Source organism: Corvus brachyrhynchos, unplaced genomic scaffold (assembly GCF_000691975.1).
Source record: "Corvus brachyrhynchos isolate BGI_N302 unplaced genomic scaffold, ASM69197v1 scaffold555, whole genome shotgun sequence".
Classification (NCBI taxonomy): domain Eukaryota; kingdom Metazoa; phylum Chordata; class Aves; order Passeriformes; family Corvidae; genus Corvus; species Corvus brachyrhynchos.
Genome location: NW_008238357.1, coordinates 90492 through 96729, shown reverse-complemented (window position 1 = coordinate 96729; position 6238 = coordinate 90492). Strand labels below are relative to the sequence as shown.

Below are 6238 nucleotides of genomic sequence, written 5' to 3'. Positions count from 1 at the left end.
GGGGAGAGGGGGGGAGGTTCCTTCTATCCCCAACTCCCACCTGTGGGGTCCCCAACACCCCCAGTTGCTCCACTTGGGGTCCCCAGCACACCTAGCTCCTCCATTGGGGGTCTCAGCACCCCCATCCAGATGCCTCCTTGAGGGCAGGGGGTCCCCATCACCCACAGCTGCTTATTGGTAGTCCCCAGAACCTGCAGTTGCTCCTTTTGGAAGTCTCCAGCACTCCCAACAGCTCCCTTTGGGGTCCCCAACACCCACAGCTACTCCTTTGTGGAAAGAGGGTCCCCACCATCCCCATCTTCTCTATTTGGGGTCCTCAGCACCCCCACCCAGATGCTCCCTCGTGGGCAGGGGCTCCCCAGCACCCCAAATTGGTCCTTTGGGGGTCCCCAGCACCCCCAGCCACTCCCTTGATTGCAGCATGGTGACACCTCAGTGCAGGGACGCTTGGGGGTGCTCTGAGTTGGGGGATGGGTGCACCAAGTCCAGCCCGTGGCCCCAGGGGTGTCCCCACCCCAAACCCATGGGTCACCCCGTGTCACCCCAAGGCCATTTTTCCCCCCCAGGACCCAACTCAACTTCACAGTGGCCATCGACTTCACGGCATCCAATGGTGAGTGGGGGCTGTGTCCCCCCAGGGGATTTATTTGGGGCAGTTGTAACCAGTTTGGCGTCATGGTGGTGTTATCCTTGTCACCAGTTTGGGGCCATGGTGGTGTTGTCCTTGTAACTGTTTTGGGGACATGGTCATGTCTCCCTTGTCACTGGGTTGGGGTCATGATGGCATTGTCCTTGTTGTGGGTTTGGGGCCATGGCAGTGTTATTTTTGTCACTGTGTTGGTACTATGGTGGTGTCATACTTGTCACCAGCTGTCACTGGATTGGGGATTTGGTGGCACCATCATTGTCATTGAATTTGGGACAGAGTGGTGTCATTCTTGTCACTGGGTGGGGGTCATAGCAGTGTCATCTTTGTCACTTTGTTGGGGACAGAGTGTCATCCTTGTCTCTGTGTTGGTTTCATGGTGGTGTCATCCTTGTCACCAGTTGTGATCCCCAGGGTGGGGATGTGGTAGCATTTGGGGACATGGTGGGATTATCCTTGTCCTTGTCACTGTGTTGGAGAGATGGTGTCATCCTTGTCACTGGGTTGGGGCCATAGTAGTGCCATGGTTGTGGGGATGCTGGGGATGTTTTGGGGGTGCTGGGGGGATTTTGAGGGTTCTGGGGGGGGGCTTCTATCCCCAACTCCTCCCTGTGGGGTCCCCAACACCCCCAGTTGCTCCACTTGGGGTCCCCAGCACACCTAACTCCTCCATTGGGGGTCTCAGCACCCCCATCCAGATGCCTCCTTGAGGGCAGGGGGTCCCCATCACCCACAGCTGCTTATTGGTAGTCCCCAGAACCTGCAGTTGCTCCTTTTGGAAGTCTCCAGCACTCCCAACAGCTCCCTTTGGGGTCCCCAACACCCACAGCTACTCCTTTGTGGAAAGAGGGTCCCCACCATCCCCATCTTCTCTATTTGGGGTCCTCAGCACCCCCACCCAGATGCTCCCTCGTGGGCAGGGGCTCCCCAGCACCCCAAATTGGTCCTTTGGGGGTCCCCAGCACCCCCAGCCACTCCCTTGATTGCAGCATGGTGACACCTCAGTGCAGGGACGCTTGGGGGTGCTCTGAGTTGGGGGATGGGTGCACCAAGTCCAGCCCGTGGCCCCAGGGGTGTCCCCACCCCAAACCCATGGGTCACCCCGTGTCACCCCAAGGCCATTTTTCCCCCCCAGGACCCAACTCAACTTCACAGTGGCCATCGACTTCACGGCATCCAATGGTGAGTGGGGGCTGTGTCCCCCCAGGGGATTTATTTGGGGCAGTTGTAACCAGTTTGGCGTCATGGTGGTGTTATCCTTGTCACCAGTTTGGGGCCATGGTGGTGTTGTCCTTGTAACTGTTTTGGGGACATGGTCATGTCTCCCTTGTCACTGGGTTGGGGTCATGATGGCATTGTCCTTGTTGTGGGTTTGGGGCCATGGCAGTGTTATTTTTGTCACTGTGTTGGTACTATGGTGGTGTCATACTTGTCACCAGCTGTCACTGGATTGGGGATTTGGTGGCACCATCATTGTCATTGAATTTGGGACAGAGTGGTGTCATTCTTGTCACTGGGTGGGGGTCATAGCAGTGTCATCTTTGTCACTTTGTTGGGGACAGAGTGTCATCCTTGTCTCTGTGTTGGTTTCATGGTGGTGTCATCCTTGTCACCAGTTGTGATCCCCAGGGTGGGGATGTGGTAGCATTTGGGGACATGGTGGGATTATCCTTGTCCTTGTCACTGTGTTGGAGAGATGGTGTCATCCTTGTCACTGGGTTGGGGCCATAGTAGTGCCATGGTTGTGGGGATGCTGGGGATGTTTTGGGGGTGCTGGGGGGATTTTGAGGGTTCTGGGGGGGGGCTATGGGGGTGCTGGGGGGTGCTGAGCCCCATGCCTGTGCAGGGAACCCCTCGCAGCCCACGTCCCTGCACTACCTGAGCCCCTTCCAGCTGAATGCCTACAGCCTGGCACTGCGGGCTGTGGGGGACATCATCCAGGACTACGACAGTGACAAGATGTTCCCAGCCCTTGGCTTTGGTGCCAAGGTCCCCCCGGATGGGCACGTGTCCCACGAGTTCCCACTGGTGAGGGGCCAAGGAGGGACAGGACTGCGGATGAAGGGTGGTGTCCTTGTCACCCAGTTGGGGACATGGTGGGCTAATCTTGTCACATTGTTTGGGACATGGAGGTATCATCCTCTTCCTTGGGTTGGGGCCATGGTGGTGTCGTCCTCGTCACTAGTTTGGGGCCATGGCGGTGTTGTCCTTGTCACCAGATTAGGAAGGGGCATAGTGGTTGTCCTTGTCAGCAGTTTGGGGTCACAGTGGTCTCATCCTTGATCACCAAGTTGGGTAAATGGTGTGTTTGGGTTGGATTTGGATTGGGGATATGGTGGTGTCATCCTTGTCCTTGGGTTGGGAACATAGTGGCATCATCAGTTTGTCACTGTTTTGGGGTCATGGCAATGCCATCCTTGTCACATTATTTGGGACATGGTGGTATCATTCTTGTCACAGGGTCGGGGACACGGTGGTATTATCCTTGTCACCGTATTGGGGATATGGTGGTGTCATCCTTGTCACTGGGTTGGGGCCGTGGCAGTGTCATCCTTGTCACCAGATTAGGGACATGGTATTGTCTTTGTCACCGGGCTGGGGACGTGGTAGCATCATCCTCGTCACCAGGTTGAGAATGTGGTGGTGTGGTCTTTGTCACTGTGCTGGGCATGTGGTGGTGTTGTCCTTGTCACCAGTTCTCACTGTATTGGGGACATGGTGGCATTATTCTTGTCCCTGGGTTGGGGATGTGGTGGCATTTTCCTTGTCACTGGGTTGGGGCCATGGCAGTGTCATCTTTGACCCTGAGATGGGAACATGGTGGTGGTCTCCCTTGCCACCACATTGCGGACATGGTGGGATCATCCTTGTTAGCATATGGGGGCTATGGCAGTGCCATCCTTGTCTGTGCGTGGGGTCTGTGGTGTCACCCTGTCCATGGCTGGGGGCTGTGGTGTCACCGTGGTCCTGGTGACCCTGCGGCAGAATGGGGATGCATCAAACCCAGCGTGCCGCGGCATTGCGGGGGTGCTGGAGGCATATCAGCGCAGTCTGCGCCGCGTCCAGCTCTACGGCCCCACCAACTTCGCCCCTGTCGTCAACCACGTTGCCCGGTAAGAGGGGCCCCATGCCCTGGGGTGGGGTCCCTGTGCCCTCTGGCGTCACACAGGGTCCCCCCAGCTCGGCGGCCACGGTGCTGGATGGGTCCCAGTATTTTGTCCTCCTCATCATCACTGATGGTGTCATCTCTGACATGGCCCAGACCAAGGAGGCTATCGTCAATGTGAGACCCCTGTGGTGGTGCTGGGGCAGGTGGTGGCACCCCTGGTGCTGGTGGGGGGAGCTGTAAGCCTTGGGTGACGGGGGCAGTGGGGAGGGATTGGGACCCTTGGTGGGGTAGGAAAGGTTGGGGACCCCTGGGTGCTGGGGGGTTGAGGAGGGGCTGGAACCCTTAGCGGGTGGGAAGGGGCTTGGACCCCTGGGTTCTGAGGGGTTGGGGGTGGCTGGGACCCTTTGGGTGATGGGGTGGGTGAGGAGGAGCTGGGACCCTGAAGCTGGATGGGGGGGGTGGGTTGGGACCCTTGCTTGCTGGAGGGATGGAGAAGGGGCTGGGAGCCCTGGGTGCTGGGGGAGGGTGTGGACCCCTTGGTGTTGGAGGCAGTGAGGAGGGACTGGGAGGTGGGAAGGGACTCCTGGGGTCAAGAAGGGGCTGGGACCACAGCGTTTGGCGTGTAGGGGTGTCTAGGACCCCTGGGTGCTGCAAGGAAGCTGGGGAGTTCCTGGGACCCCCCCAGTGCCGGTGGGGAGAGGTCTGAGACCCTTGAGTGATGGGGGGTGCTGAGGGACTGGAATCCTTGGGGGAGGGGGTGTTGGCACCCCTGGGTGGGGTGGTGGGGGATGGGGGAGCGGCTCATTTGGTGGTAGCATCATTAAATTTTGTGAGACTCCCTTCACCCCCCCGGCTCCCTCAGGCTGCCAAATTGCCCATGTCCATCATCATCGTGGGGGTCGGCCAGGCCGAGTTCGATGGTAAGATATGGGGGCTGGGGGAACTAGGGGAAGGCTGGGGGGATGGGGGGGGTCCCTTGGCCACTGGAGCTATGAGTTGAATGTGTCAGCATATGAATGGGCTCAGCACGCCCCAGCGAGGGGACTTGGGGGTTCTGGGTGTGGGGTTGGGAGGGACATAATAAGATCCCACCCTGAAGTGGGGAGCACTGCTGTGCTGCTGACCTCCCCCCTGCATCTCCCCCAGCCATGGTGGAGCTGGATGGGGATGACATCCGCATCTCTTCCCGTGGCAAAGTGGCCGAGCGTGACATCGTCCAGGTACCGACCGACCTCACCAATGAGAGATTTGGGGACCTAGCAGGGTGGTGGTGGGGGGTGCCCTGGGGACCTCAAATCAGCCTCGTTACTCCTGGGGTGCACTGGGTGGGACTGGTGTGGAGGGATGACAAGGTGGACTGGGATTTGGGCAGCACTGGGATTTGGGGGGCACTGGGACATGAGGAGGGTGTGCTGGCAAATGAAGGGGGCACTGGGGTATTGGGATGGACCTGGATGTGGGGGGCAGTGGGACATGGGGGTGTACTGGGAAATGGGGGGGGGGCACTGGGATGTGGGGGGCACTGGGACATGAAGGAGGAGTGTTTTGGGGAAGGGGGGATGCACTGGGGAATGAGGGGGGCACTGGGATGTGGGGGGCACTGGGACATGAGGGGGATGCTCTGGGACAATGGGATGCAATGGGTTTGGGATGCACTTGGATGGGGGAATGCACTGGGATTTGGGGGTGCACAGGGACATGATGGGGGGGCTTCACTGGAAAAAGAGGGTGCACTGAGATTTGGGATGTACCTTGGAATGGGGGTGCAGTGAGACATGGTGGTGTATTAGGATATGGGGGGGCACTTCAGCATGAAGGGGGTTGGTACTGGGAAATGGGGGGGCCGCTGGGATGTGGGGGCCACTGGGACATGGAGGGGCAAGTACTGGGATATGGGGTTGCACTGGGACACGAAGAGGGGGTGTACTAAAACTTGGGGGGGGGGGCTGTGCTGCGAAAAAAGGGTGCAATGAGACTTAGCATGTTCCTGGATGTGGGGAGGAGCCTGGGACCTTAGGAGGCACTGGGACATGGAGGAACATTGGGATATGGTGGGGGGGCCACTGGGATATGGGATGTACCTGGATGGGGGGGCACTGGGACATGAAGGAGGAGTGTTTTGGGGAAGGGGGGATGCACTGGGGAATGAGGGGGGCACTGGGATGTGGGGGCTATGGGAAAGGGGAGGCGCAGGGATATGGAGGGACATTGGGGCTTAGGATGCACCTGGATGTGAGAGGCACTGGGACATCAGGAATGGGGAGGGGACACTGGAGCTGCCGTGTGTGAGACACAAGGTTCCGGGGGCTTCCCGGCCCTGGACCCCCTCAACTGCTCTGCCCCCTTGTGCTCCCCCAGTTTGTTCCATTTCGTGACTACATGTCGGGGGGCCCCGGCGCGGGGCTGAGCATGGCAGGGTTGGCACGGGAGGTCCTAGCCGAGATTCCTGACCAACTCCTCTCTTACATGAAGGCACGGGGCAT

At 59.0% G+C, this 6238-nt stretch overlaps 1 non-coding gene across 1 annotated transcript in view; it reads left to right on the top strand.

Annotated features, from left to right (window-relative positions):
* LOC103616490 overlaps positions 1-6238 on the top strand; it is a 14546-nt gene that overhangs the window by 7601 nt on the left and 707 nt on the right. The window contains exons 12-18 of the transcript XR_001862371.1: positions 567-613; positions 2493-2674; positions 3632-3759; positions 3827-3929; positions 4618-4675; positions 4902-4975; positions 6114-6238. This is a non-coding gene — a transcript (copine-5). The remainder of the gene's footprint in view (positions 1-566; positions 614-2492; positions 2675-3631; positions 3760-3826; positions 3930-4617; positions 4676-4901; positions 4976-6113) is intronic.